The sequence below is a fragment of the Macaca fascicularis genome, chromosome X (assembly GCF_037993035.2).
Source record: "Macaca fascicularis isolate 582-1 chromosome X, T2T-MFA8v1.1".
Lineage (NCBI taxonomy): Eukaryota > Metazoa > Chordata > Mammalia > Primates > Cercopithecidae > Macaca > Macaca fascicularis.
This window is the reverse complement of record NC_088395.1, coordinates 25785832-25801262: the sequence shown is the minus strand read 5'-3', so window position 1 is coordinate 25801262 and position 15431 is coordinate 25785832. Positions and strand designations below refer to the sequence as shown.

General features: G+C 34.7%; 1 long non-coding RNA gene across 4 annotated transcripts in view; it reads left to right on the top strand.

Moving 5' to 3' along the window:
• LOC123570889 (uncharacterized) overlaps positions 1-15431 on the top strand; it is a 251642-nt gene that overhangs the window by 158431 nt on the left and 77780 nt on the right. For 3 of the 4 annotated variants that reach the window (XR_012430264.1, XR_006695105.2, XR_012430262.1), the window contains exon 2: positions 6676-6778. This is a non-coding gene — a long non-coding RNA (uncharacterized lncRNA). Of the gene's footprint in view, positions 1-6675; positions 6779-8651; positions 10120-15431 lie in introns of those variants that run through there. The other variant, XR_012430263.1, reaches the window with a different exon arrangement.

Here is a 15431-nt window from a genome sequence, read left to right as displayed (position 1 = left end):
GGAAAACCTTCTGAAAATGATTAATTATTCTAGATGCCATTAAGAACCTTCATGATTCAGGGCAGGTGGTAAAAATGTCAATATTAACAGGAGTTTGGAAGAGATTGTTTCCAACTCTCATGCATGACTTTGAGGGGTTTGAGACTTCAGTGGAGGAAATCAATGGAGATGTAGTGGAAACAGCAAGAGAACTAGAATTTAAAATAGAGCCTGAAGATGTAACTGAATTGCTACAATCTCATCACAAAACTAGAACAAATGAGGAGTTGCTTCTTATGAATGAACAAAACAAAGTAGTTTTTTGAGTTTGAATCTACTCCTGGTGAAGCTGCTGGGAACATTATTGAAATGACAGCAATTGATCTAAAATATTAAATAAACTTAGTTGATAAAGCAGTGGCAAGGCTTAAGAAGACACTCCAATTTTGAAAGAAGTTCTGTTGTGAGTAATAGCATCACATACTATGCAGAAATCTTTTGTGAAAGGAAGGGTCAATTGATGTGGGAAACTTTACTGTTGCCTTATTCTAAGAAATTTCCCCCACCACCTGACCCTTCAGCAACCCGCATCCTGATCAGTCAGTCAGCAGCCATCTATATGGAGGCAAGACTCTCCACCAGCAAATAGATTACAACTCACTGAAGGCTCATATTTTCCTTAGCATTTTTTAACAATAAACTTTTTATTTTAAAATTAAGGTATGTACACTGTTTTTAGACATAATTCTATTGCATACTTTGTAGACTACAATATAGTGTAAATATAAGTTGTATATGCACTGGGAAACAAAAACAATTTGTGTGACTTGCCTTATTGTAATATTTGCTTTATTGCTGTGGTCTGGAACCAAACACACAATATCTCTGAGGTGTGCCTGTAACTGGTTCACAGTTCATTAAGGACACTGGTGGAATCATTAGAAATTCTAAGCAACAAATCTAATGAGGCACAGAGAAAGAGATTAAATTAAAGTCTGTAAAATTGCAATGGCTATAGATTTTAATTCACTATAGAATGAGGTGGTCTATTTCTAAGAAGCCTATTTAACCCTACTATTTTACTCTCCCTAAAACAAAAGAGAATAATCACTCAAAAGAGCAATCATTGGTGCACAGGCAAACATGGTAAAATAGAATATAATCCTGTTTATGTGTGTGCATTTCTGTGTTTATGTATGTGTAGATTAGAAAGCAGACAAGGGACATAAAGCTTGTTTTAAGATTGCTATCTTAATCACTGAAATTTTAGGCTGAAGGTTAGTTTCCAAATGTGTTTAAATTATTCAGTGGAAGTTCTGATAAAAAGAATTATGTAGTCAAAAGAAGTTCCTGCTACTTATATTAAAATGCTTGTTATGCTTCTCTATGTTTTTTGCAGGAGCATTTTTGGAGTCCTGGTAAAATGTCTATATAAGGGTAACAAACTATCACCATTGTGTAAATATTTGTTTCAAAACTGTGAAGAAATTATAATGAGAGAGCAGGAAAGTAAAATAAACAGAATAAATAAGATCACATGAAAATCAGATATAGGCTGCCACCATGAATGAAATTTGTATTCAATGCCTCCCTAATCACCATGATTAAAATGATAATATACACAGAAAGTTTTGAAAATGTATTACATATGCTCAGGAATTTATAACTTAGCTAATATAAAATTATTCATTTTTCAATAAAAACCTAAGGAAATTTTTTATTAATATCATCTTTCTTCTTTGTTGTGCATATGCATTATCACAAATTGGAAATTTTGAAAAGATGCGTTTTTCCCTTAGAAGGAGCACTGCCACTTCTAAGTGGCATCAACTACCTCATTTGTAATGAAATATTGATAGAATTAATATTGGAGAAGCCCAATAATACTGATTATTATAAAAAGCAGAATGATACTATATCCTCAAGACATACACACCTGCATGCCACTGTACATTCGACTAAAACAACTAGCAGTAGTAGTGGTAGCTCTCCTAATAAGATGGTAGCTGGCTCAGGGTGTTTTGATCAACATATCTGCATTTTTATCATACAATAATATAGTTCCATATGCCCAGTATTTGATTCTACGCCTCAGTCTTCAGAGTAGAAGTTCCCTAGGCTTCCTTTTTTGCATACAGAAGGTGGATTTCCAATAGAAAATTTGAAAAAGTAACTACTGTGCTTTAATTTATCAAGGGAATTAATTACATATTCCCTGCTTCTTGCCATCAATTCTCTCACTTCCCACTTCCATTATACCATTCAGAGATGGCCTTAAAAGCAGTTGTGGTCTGCCATCAGGTGATTTCTAGAAGGGTAAATGTTGTTAACAATAATAGCTAATATTGCTTTAGTAATTTCTATCTGCCAAACACTTCTCTAAGTGTTTCAGCCATTTTTATTAACCACATTTTCAGAAGAAACAGAAGCTTAGAAAGATTGAGTACTTTATTCAAAATTACAGAGTTATTAAGGGTGGAGCTAGAATTCAAACCTCCTATGTGTCCTACTCAAGAAAACAAGTATTTAATCACTCTTACACTGCTTGCAATTCAAAAGTAACTACAGAAATACTGGTTATGTGCCAATTTCTGATGTCTTGAGGCTAGATAGGAAAAACTGAGGATGACTCAGAAAATTCTAGAATCACAGACAGCATATGGTTCATTGAGCATATGCTGATGGCACTTAGTTTCAGTCCCAGTCTTGTCTTTAATATATGTCTGTGTCAAATGAGGCAGCAAGATATTCTCGGGCCACTCTAGACATTTAGATCACTGATGTTCTCTCTTTTGTCTATGTATTTGGAATATCTGTTACTGATGCAAGTTTAAGATCTTCATCAGTCACTTGCCTATCTTTTTGTGAAGATTTTATCAACTATTTGTTCATACGCTTTTTCCTGTTTCCACCAGCTTTGAGGTATATTTGATATACAAAGAACTGAGCATATTTAATGTGTACAATTTGATGACTTTGAACATATTTAAACACCCATGATACCAATACCACAATCAACATAACAGACATATTCAACACCTCTTAAAGTTTCCTTGTGTCCCTCTTTGTTTTTGTTTTTGTGGTAAGAACACTTCTTAACAGATTTTGAAGTGCACAATACGTTATTGCTAATTATAGGCACTACGTTGTACAGCAGATCTCTAGAACTTACTCATCTAGCAAAACTAAAACTTTGTACCAATTAAACAACTCCCTACTTCCCTCACCCCCTTCCCCTGGCAACCACTATTATATTCTCTGCATCTATGATTTTAACTATTAAATAACTTCTCCAAGTGGAATCATGCAATATTTGTCCTTCTGGGGTTTATTTTATGTAGCACAATGGCCTCCAGTTTTATCCATGTTGTCACAAATGGCAGTATTTCCTTCTTTTTAAAGCTGAATAATATTCCATTATATATTATATATTGTAATATTATATATAGGAATATTATATATTATATATAATGAAATATATAATATATAATGAAATATATAATGAAATATTGTATATTATATATAATGGATTATATATAATGAAATATATATTGTATATAATGAAATATTGTATATTATATATAATGGAATATTATATATGTAACAAAATATTGTATATTATATATAATGGAATATTATATATGTAACAAAATATTGTATATTATAACAGAATAGTATATATATTTTGTATAATGGAATATATAATTAATCATACACCATACATTATTCATTCATACATTCATCCAGACACTTGGTTGTTTCCGTATCTTGTCTAATATGAATAATGCTTCAATGAACATGGGAGTACAGATATCTCTTTGAGATTATTATTTCAATTATTTTGAATATATACCCAGAAGTAATAGTGCTGGATCATATGGTAATTCCATTTATAATTTTTTGAGGAACATCCATGCTGTTTTCCATAGCTGCTGTACTATTTTATACTCCCACCAACAGTGTACAATGATTCCAGTTTATCCAGATCCTCACCAACACTTCCTTTTTAATAATAGCCATCCTAACAGGTGTGAGTTGATATTTTATTGTAGTTTTGATTTGAATTTTCCTGTCAATTAATGATTTTGAGTACATTTCTATATACCTTGTTGGTCATTTGTATGTCTTCTTGGAGAAATTTCTGTTCAAGTTCTTTGCCCATTTTCAATTGGGTTATTTATATGTTTATTTGCTATAAATTTGTAGGAGTTCCTTATACATTTTTGAAATTAGCCCCTTATCAGGTGTATAGCTTGCACATATTTTCTCCCATTCTGTAGGTTGTCTTTTTATTCTCTTGATTATATCATTTGGGGTGCAAAATATTTTTGTTTGATGTAGTACCATGATATGGTTTGGCCCTGTGTCCCCACTCAAATCTTATCTTGAATTGTACTCCCATAATTCCCATGTGTTGAGGGAGGAAACCGGTGGGAGATAATTGAATCATGCGGGCAGTTTCCCCCATACTATTCTCATGGTAGTGAATAAGTCTCATGAGATCTGATGGTTTTATTAGGGGTTTCCGCTTTTGCATCTTCCTTATTCTCTCTTTGCCTGTTGCCATACATGTAAGACAGGACTTGCTCCTCCTTGCCTTCTGCCATGATTGTGAGGCTTCTCCAGCCAAGTAGAACAGTAAGTCCAATTAAACCTCTTTCTTTTATAAATTGCCCAGTCTCACGTATGTCTTTACTAGCAGTGTGAAAAAGGACTAATTCATACCACTTGTCTATTTTTTCTTTTATTGTCTAAGCTTTTGTTGTCATATCCAAGAAATCATTGCAGAGACCAATATCCAGAAGATATTCCCCTATGTTTTCTTCTTGGGGTTTTAGGTTTCAGGTCCTACATTTAAGTCGTTAGTCCATTTTGAGTTGGTTTTCATGTATGGTGTAATACAGGGGTCTGATTTTATTCTTACATATGTGAATATTCAGTTGTCCTAACACTATTTGTTGAGGAGTGCCCTTTTTTTCATTGTGTGTTCTTGGAACTCTTGTCAAAAATCAGTTGGCCATATATGTATGGATTTATTTCCGTCCCTTGGTCCATATCTCCACCTTCATGCCAGTACCATACTGTTTTAATTATTGTAGCTTGTAATATATTTTGATGTCAGGAACTGTGATGCCTCCAAGTTTGTTCTTTCTGAAGATCACTTTGTTTATTCTGGGTCATTTGTGGCTCCATATGAATTGTAGGATTGATTTTCTCTTTATGCATAAAACATGCTATTTTAATTTTGATGGAGATGGCACCGACTCTGCAGGTTACTTTGGGTAGTACAGACATTTAACTTAAGTCTTCCAATGCATAAATACAGGATGTCTGTCATTTATTTGTGTATCCTTTAGTTTCTTTAATCAATGTTTTGTAGTTTTTAGTGTATACACCTTTCACTTCATTGGTTAAGTTTATTCCTAACCATTTTATTATTTTTGATGCTATTGTAAATGGGATTGTTTTATAATTTTTGAGAGTTCATTATCAGTGTATAGAAATGCAATGTATTTTTGTATGATGATTTATATCCTGCAATTTTACTGAGTAGGTTATTAATTCTAACAGTTTTTTTTGTGGAGTCTGCTTTGTGAAATCTTTAAAATCTATTGCCTAATGTCTGAGAAGTACAAAAGACTTGGCTTCTGTACATTATAATAAGATCTTTTTTATTTACATAGATATATTCTTTATAGGATATTCTTTATAGGAGTACTAATAGTCAAATTTTACTGTTTAAATTCTATTTAAATAGTTAAATAGAATTTCATATGCTTCAAGAGCTTTGGTGAAGATGTTGAGATATGGAATAAATATCTCAATCAATTGTTATCCACTTTTTAACCTGCATCTGAATAAATGTAGCTGCTCTTAGTCATCTCTGTTGCCATCCTCACAGGTTCTATATAGCAATCAGGTGTGGCTAGTCAAAGTAGATTCAATTATACACCTATAGAATGTTTTTACTTATAGCTCAGAAATGTCAACACAGATATATTTTGAATTCTATACAGTAGAATTATAGTATGTTAGAAAACTTCCTTAAACTTGAGCAACTCTGAAAGCTCTGAAAACCTTCTTACCCTGCATCCCTCATAGATTGTAAATGGTACATAGATGTCCGTGAGAAAACTCAATTTTATTTTTCAGAAAATTTTATTTTATTTCTGAAAAATAAAATTTTCTCCATTTTATTTTTCACCATGATATGCTTGTTAAAAGTCCATTTCCAAGGCCAGAAAGTCTGTTGCTATTTTCCAGGTGTTCTGAAGAGGGACTTTATTCATGGTTTCTGTGTTGCTAAAACTTAATCACATAATCTCCTACCAAGTCCTGAGATGGCACAAAGTAAATAATGCTTTACTGAATAACAAGGGGAAAGTTAATGAAAAGGTTAGGGAGGGGAAAGAAAAAGAGCAGGACCCCACAGAGGAAAAAACAGAGTTGGATTTCTTCCATTTAGTCTGATATATCATGAAAACTAATGATATAACTCTCATGAACTGCATGCAAATCAGGGCATTAATCTCTAGCAAAATGGCTTATGTTATAGGAACCCACAAACAGATTTCCTTCAACTGCAGTAAATCAAACATGGTGGGTAGTTTCCATTTGACTGATGAGTACACATGTCACTGGCGGGAGGGCAGTGACATATGGAAGAGCAATAAATATTTTTTTCTGACACTTCAGCAGCCCTTGCTCAATGACACTAAAGGAAGATAGAAGACTTCAGGAGAAAATGCAAGCCTGTCTCTATCAGCTGTCGTACCACTGCCGAGGCGGCAACTCCGAGGTAATTTCGTGTTCTTTGGTGTAGCTTGCACATTTAGTCTTAAACAAATGAGTAGTCTGAAAGCAAAGAATCAATAGTTCTCTCAGAACAGTGCTTGCATTTTCCTTCTAATTATGGCATTCTCTCAATAACTTAGATGTCCTTTAATGACAGTGATATTGGGCATCTTTAGATTCTATGACACAGTGCCCAACCAAAGTTTGTTAAAGCCTTTATTCTTTGTCCCCCTAAACAATAAAATCATAAAGACAGAAAGTGTCTTTATAATTTCCCATTTTCAATGGGAAAAAATCAGGGACAAATGTGTTAAAATATATTACACACGACGCATTTTACATATTATATTATAATCCATGTCCAAGAGATTTTGAGGTATTTGGTTCCAAAATGCCTTTTACTAATTTTTTCAACTATCTCAGAATTTTCCCAACCTCCTCAAATGTTATGATTTTGGCACTGATTAAGCATGTTTATTAATTGCTACCATAATTCCCTCTAATAGGCAAAATTGAACTGTATTAAAATATAAACCTGAGTTGTTTCCAATTTGACACATGTGGCTTCTAATTCCTTTTGAACACCTACTGTCAGGTACCAGAAGACACCCTAAATCTCAAGTGCTGAGCTGACTCAACTCATGGTTGACCAAATGCATTTCAAAATGGACCTCTAACAATTCCGGTGCCAGGAACCAAGTATAGTGAAGTATAAATAACTCACGGGATTCAACCAGATTCTGTGAGCCAGTACTGGGAACGCAGAGTCCTGAGTTTCCCACAGGGGACTGATCCAACCAGAGAGCCAACCATTTTCAGGGCTGCCAAGCAAATCACACAAAGAGATGTATGTGGCAATTAATAGCAATAGGAGACAGGCAAAGTATACATTTTGAGATCCAAAGAAAATAAGCTGGAGAGGTGTGGATACCACATCATGGTAAAAGCATTGTAAGGCTCTTTGGTCATGTTACTAGGAGCTGTGTTTGCTTTTTGAATGCCCTTATTCCAATTTCCTGATTGTACATTAAGGGAAATTAACAAATCTGTCTTGGCCTCATATTCATTCAAAATTTCATACTTAAAATGTAGGAATATTATGGAACAGAAAAAGAGGTCAGAAATTTGGAGTTACAATTTTCTTCTACCACTAATTATCTTTATGACATTGGGCAAATCACTTATTATTTGTATTTATTTATGACGTGTTTTTGTTGTGCTAAATGAAGCCTAGGGTAGTTCTACCTTTCAAATTCTGACATTTTAATTCTACTTATTATTGAAGAGATATATTTACAATCATATCTTTCTATTTAGCTGTTGTGTTATAATCACAATTTATAATGAATCATTCTTGCTCATAAGTTATGTTATGCATTGTCAATTTTACAAAATATATTTCAAGATTTAAAGTTTTCATGAATTGCAAGTGTCAATATACCTAATATATAATGTAGTTTTCTTCAATATACCTAATATATAAACATTACAAAGCTAAAAATTAAAAAATATATAAAAGCTAAAACATTTCACAGAACAGATAAAAGTAGAGAGATTACTATTCACTATATTAAAAGTTAATTTTTTCATCAATTAATTCAACAACTATTCATTGAACAAGTACCATGAGCCAGATCCTGTATTAAGGGGCTTGGGATAAGGAAGATGGGACTTGAATAAGGAAGATAAGGACTTTATCTTCATAGACCCCGCATGTTGGGGGGAATTAAAATCAGCTAGGGAATATTTATATTGTCATTTATAAATGTCCTGGGCAGTGTAGTCCCTGTCCTAATGAAACACAGTTTAGCTGGAAGAAACATCGTTTAGCTGCAAAACAAGTGGTTACATGAATACTTTCACTCATACTTTGACAGGTATTACAAAGAAGTGCAAGGAACAGAGGGAACATAAAACATTGCAAATGAACCTGCTATGGGGATCAAAGGATGCTTTTCCAAGAAAGTGACTTTATCCTATAAGATAAAGGAGGGAATTTTGTTTCTTAAAAGTGAGAAAAGCAAATGGAGGAGGGAGGAAAAGAAGAGTGTTTCTGGTGTGGAGCATGTGCAAAAGCCTGAGACAGAATGGATTTTGGAACACTGGAGGAAATTAAAGGCCACTGAGTATCATTCGTGCACAGTAATTGAGAGGTAGAATTGCAAACCAACACACTGGGGAGATGGACAGTGATCATATCAGCTAAGGCCTGGTTGCCAATTTTCTCATTTCTTTGATTTTAAAATAACAAATACATTTTCAATACAATTCTACCCATTTAAAATATTGTATAAAAATTGTTTGTATCTCTTTTGTAAAGTGAGAAAAACAATATGTAAACCTGTGATTATCAAAATGTTTGAAATATTGATGTTAACCTGCCCCTGAGTATATATGCCATATCATTTTTATGTGTGTCTGTGTGCATGTGTGCATTCTATTACTGAAAATTTCAGAATTGTATAAGCTCTTTCTCAAGGGACATATACGTCTCCTATAATACTCAAAATAAAAAATTAGTTTGCTGGCAAAACATTTTAAAATATTATCTGGTTAGTTATGATACTGCTGGGAAAGTGACATAAATTGTAAGGGCAACATTAATTTTCTAGGGCAGTTCCAAACATTATATACTTAGTTCATGTGCTACAGAGTAAAGAAAAAATTCTGGGGTTCCCAGCCCAGATTCTGACTCAAACATTTTATTTTTCCTCATGCAGAGGCTTAATCAGGCCAATTGAACACAATAAAGAATTCAATCTTATATTTACAAGTAATATTGAATAATTATGCATAGACATAAGGGAAATAAATTATCCTCTCTAGACATTGTATCATGAAGATATATACCCTTTATATCAATAAACTATTTGTAGAATTTACTCTGAAACTTAGGTATTCCAAAGCTTAAGAGAAGCTCTTAGAAAGGACACCAACACAGCTAGATTCATTGATGAGGACTGGAATAAGAAACAAAGCAATGCTCTTAGTGGCAGATGCCTCTAGATCATTCTGTTTTCTAGCAAGCCCTGAAAACTTAGCTGCTGTGACATGAATCACACCCATTCCTTACATTAAGTACAAGCTAGGAACATGCAGTCAGAAATTGATGAGGGAAACAGTGCGCTTTGAGTGTAAACATTTCTTTTTGAGGGTTTTAAATTTCCTATTTCAGTTCCATTAAGTCTAGCTAATTTCCACTTCTTTTCTTTCAGTTTTTTTCTGATACATCCCTCTATCAAACATTGATAAACGTGTGAAGTAAATACATGTATTAGTTTATTTTTGTGTAATATAATGTCACATTGTGTAAACTATGGGTTCAAATTACAATTCTGCATCTGACACCATTTTTGTTTGGTTTTTTTTTTTTTTTTTTTTTTTTTTTTTTTGAGACGGAGTCTCGCTCTGTCACCCAGGCTTCATTTGTTATTTTTATTTTTCAGAATCTGGGGCAGAAAGTTCAGGCTTAAAAAAATAGCAGTTACACTCAATCTACCACATATTTTAGATTCAGTCTGTAAATTCAGGGAATAGTGTTTTTGTTTTTATTTTTTTCTTTTTATTCTTTAATCTCAGAAGATTAAAGAAGAAAATATAAAACTCAATTTAGATCAACTTTATAACATGTTAAAATTGAAGTTTAAATCAAGAACCAATGCACAATGAATATTACATTTCAAAGTCAGATTACTACATGCAGAAATTATAGGCCAGATGTAGTACCCTATGACTATAATCCCAGCACTTTGGGAAGTCAAGACAGGAGGATTGCTTGAGGCCAAAAGTTCAAGACAAACCTGGGCAACAGTGTGAAACCCCATCTCTACAAAATTTAAAAAATTATTTGGGTATGGTGGTGCACACCTGTAGTCCTAGCCACTCGGGAGGCTGAGGCAGGAGGATCACTTGAGCCAAAGAGCTCCAGCCTGGGTGACATAGCCAGACTCTCTCTGTCTCTCGCTCTTTCTCTATCTATCATCTATCTATCTATCTATCTATCTATCTATCTATCTATCTATCTCTATCTCTCTCTCTCTCTCTCTCTCCCCCTCCCTCCCTACTTACTTATATGTGTGTGTGTGAAAATATATGTGTGTGTGTATAGATATATGTATATATAAGAAATATTTTTTAACTTTTGGATGCACATCGAAATAACCCAAGGAGCTCAGGAAAATACTGATACCTCAGTTAGTTCTATCTCGAGGAATTATTACATTTGGCTGATGTAGCCTGGGAATTGGGATTTTTAAAAAGCTCCCTGTATTAGGGTTCTCCAAAGAAATATAATGAATAGGGGAAAGAGAGTAAGAGAGAGACAGAGAAATAGGTAGATGAAAGGAGATTTATCAGGGAAATTGGCTCACAGAATTATGGAGTCTGGGAAGTCCCAGACCATCTGCATGCTGCAAACACTGGGATACCAGTATCACGGCTCAGTCCAAGTCTGAAGGCCTCAGAACCTGGGGGATTGCTGGTGTTAAGTGTTGGAATCCAAAGACTGAAGAGCCTAGACATCCTGTCCAAGGGCAGGAGAAGAGTGTATCTCAGCCCCAGGGGAGAGAGAGGGGGCGGGGGAGGGGGAAGGGGAGGGGAAGAGAAGGGGGGAAAAGGGGGAGGGAGAGGGAAAGAGAATGAGAGAGGGAGAGAAGAAGAGAGGGAGGGAAGGGGAGGAAGAGAGAAGGAGAGAAGAAGAGAGAGGGAGAGAGGGAGAGAGGGAGAGAGGGAGCGAGGGAGAGAGGGAGAGGAGGAGAGAGGGAGAGAGAGAGAGAGCAATTAGCTTTTCTTCTGTTTTTGTCCTTTTCAGGCTTCCAGCTGATTGGATGGTACCTACACACATTCAGGGTGAATCTTCCCCCACTTAGTCCATTTAGACTCACACACCAGTGTCCTCTGAAAACACCCTAACAGACATACCCAGAAATAATGCTTTACCAGTTCTCTAGGTTTTCCTTAATTTAGTCAAGCTGACACCTAAAATCAGCCATCACAAATCCACCCCTTGTCAACTTTGCACCCTTATGTATCTCCTTAAATCATAATTTCCTGCATACAACCAAAAATGCACTAATTCCTTTCCAGAAAAAAAGATAAAGTCATTGGGTGATGTTTACTCTTCTCCTGATATCCCATAACAAATACTGTAATTTTTTTTTTTTTTTTTTTTTGAGACAGTCTTGCTCTGCCGCCCAGGATGGAGTGCAGTGGCATGGTCTCAGCTCACTGCAACCTCTACCTCCCAGGTTCAAGCGATTTTAGTGCCTCAGTCTCCCAGGTAGCTGGGATTACAGGCCTGCACCACCACCCCCGGCTAATTTTTGTATTTTTAGTAAAGATAGGGTTTTGCCATGTTGGCCAGGCTGGTCTCTAACTCCTGGCCTCAGGTGATCCACCCACCTTGATCTCCCAAAGTGCTAGGATTACAGGTATAAGCCACCATGCCCAGTCTATGACATAAATTTAACAATACTTAAATACTGATATAAAGTCAATAAATTTTATGTTACATGATAAAGAAATGAGAGTAAAGAATGATATGTACTTAATGTTGAAAGCCACCATTTTAGCTAATAGTAATGTTTCAGAGAACGTTAAGAGGATATACTTTCCAAATGATTAACCAATGTAGTTGCTCAATAAATATTTGTTGAATTAAATGAATAACTAATGCCTCAAATCCTAAGGCTAGTGAAATATTAATGTAGGAATTCTGTTTAAACTAGTGAAATAGAGATTTAAGTATCCCTCAGCTGATACTGCTTATGGACTTGCTAGGAATAAAGCCAGCCGTCTTTACAGAGTCTTTCTATAAGAACTATAAGAGCATAGCTAGTTCTTCTGTTATTTATTGAATCACATATAGTGTAGGTTTATTAATGTCTAGATCGGTTATAATTTGATATGTGTAGAAACTTTTGTTAAAGTCTAAAAACAATATTCTTGGATTAAATGTTATCTGGACAGTACAATTTCAAAATAGATTCTACCTATTAAATTTGTAGGTATTGTGTTACAGAAAAGTAAGGAGTATTCTTCTTATACAGGTCACAAAATAACAGTTACAGACCTGAATTTGGGAAATAATTTAGGACTGTTAGAAAGCTCTACCAGCTGAGAGGTTCTAGCAAAATATTAATTAATTAAATTTCCCATGAAGCTTTCTACGATTTACTCTGTACCTGCACCCTTGTGTGTTACCATCACATTCACATTTTAGCACAACCAGAACTTTTTACTTCAACCATTCTTTCCTCTTCTGTACTTAACACCAGTCAATTTGCTTTGCTTCTTGTATTTCCAACAACTTTAAAACTCTAGTCTGAGGGATGCTCTATAGTTTTGGGATTAAAAGCAGACACAATGGCAGCTTATCAACAAGAAAGTTGTGTTGTCCATACATATGGACAATTAACTTTGGGAGTTTAGAGAAGGACTGGGAATAACTGAATATTAATATCTCCCATGTAGCATCATAACTAGAGAGGTTTAGACAGTTGTCCTTTTCTTTAGCCAATAGTGATATAAATTCTTTCAATGGTCCTTCTGCTTGCAATATTATAAATGTCTCATTAATAGGCTCTCAATTTGCAGAGAATTGAATTTTGTTATTTTATTCAAAGAAACAGTTATTTTATGTCATCATCAGTTAATTTCTGCCTGTCAGTAAGGAAACTATTTTCTTAGTTGGTTGATTGAAAAGACTGGGCACATTCTTTAATGACACTGGCTGAAAACCAGTAAAAGACCTCAGTATCACTTCCAATGAGATACATTAATTATTATCCATATTAAGAAACTCCTCAAATTGCATTTCACAAAGTGATTATATTTCTGCTGAGGCTGTTACTCAATACTCTGGAAAAGTAAAAAGCACTGTATTGTAAATTTCTTTGTGTAAACATCACTGTAATATTTAATAATGATTTACTTAAAGTTTCTATCATCTTCATCCACCTCGCCATAACTCTCTTTGTTCATAAATAAGTGCAAGTGTAGGGTATATGGCTATTTAACAGCATGTCTTTTTCTCCACCCTGAGTACCCCAAAAGTTTAGGACAGATTCCTAAAATCCAGCAGAGTTAACAAGACTGAGATACAGAAAAGACTAAAGACGTAAGGAAGAACTAGCCTATTGATTTCATTTGTTTCCATCCTATTACAGATTTGGCCTGGCAAAGTTTACAAACTCATGAAACTAAGCTCAATAATGTCCTCAAGGATAGGTATTGTTAAGTACAAGTGTAGTCAACCAATAGAGGAGCAGTTCTATAAGGAGGAGGCAATTACTTTGCAATTAGACAATCCTACTGTCAAATGCTAGCTCTGCTACTTACTAATGGTTTAACTCCTCTAAGTCGCAAGTTATCATTAGCACAATAGAAAGAAGTTTCTGAGAAAGCTGAGTGGTATTCAGTCAGTTTAGACTGTTATTCAGCAAATATTCATAGATCATTTACTGTATCTCAAGTATAACACAAGGGCTGAGAATATGAAAATGAAAAAGGCAGATTCTGCATTCAAGGGGACTAAGAGGTGACAGGCATACAGACTTATAAACCACTATAACAGAATATGGTAATCACTGTAATTACAGTGTGTGGTGGGTAGAAAGGGGAAGGATGTCCAGAGATGCTTAAAAGAATAAAGGAACTCTCCACAAGGAAGATAGCCTTGGGCTGAGGCTTTGAGGGTTCAAATAAATTATTAGAGATACTATTTTAGGGACGGCATACTTGACAGAAAGAAGACTGATATAAATGACATAAAGATGTAAGATTAGTCTTGGGCAAGAGATTAACAGTCAGAGGATATTAAAGAGCAGTTATAGAAAAGTTGCATTGGTCAGGGAAGTGAGGGCCAAGAATGAAGATACTAGTATATCATGCCAAAGAATCTCCGATTTTATTCTAAAGGTGATGAGATATTTTGTGCAAATCTCAAGAAGAGATTAACTTCTTGCAGAAAATATTTTATTTGAGGAAGATTATTATCAAAAGATTTTTGGAAGATGGATTGGAAATGGGTAAAAATTAAGGGAGAGAGAAGAGTGAAAAGGATATTCAATGGTACAGGTAAGATATAATGAGAGTGCTGGTAGGGCTGGAGACAAGTTCATAGATCAAGACATTAGTCATGGAGTAGAATGAATAAATAAGTGTACACATGGAGTATGGGAGATAGGGAGAGCTAGAGCTAGTTTTAGGTTTGGAACTTGGACAACTGAATGAATGATATTGTTAATTAACCAGCTAAGAAATTTCAAAAGAAGCAGGTAGAAATGAAGAGGTGGTGAACTTGATAATAAGCCTCCAGGATATGAGGTGTTTATGACATGTTCATTTGAAAGTGTAAACCATCTGGAAAAGAGCCTGACATATCATAGTCAATAAATTGTAAACCATCTTCATTTTGCACCAAGAAGAATTTTCATTAAGCTATTGAATACATGTAAATTAACTTGAAGAAGAATAACTGATATCCTTTCAGTTTAATAACAAGTTCTTTTCTAGAGATATTGCACATGCTCGTCCTTTTGCCTCTACATTTCTGCCTGCCCAGTCTTTCACATGGCCAGTGAAAGACTTCTTTCATCCTTCCAGTCTTGATTTGAACATCTACTAAGTCAGGCTTTTTCTAGTCATGCTAAGCAACA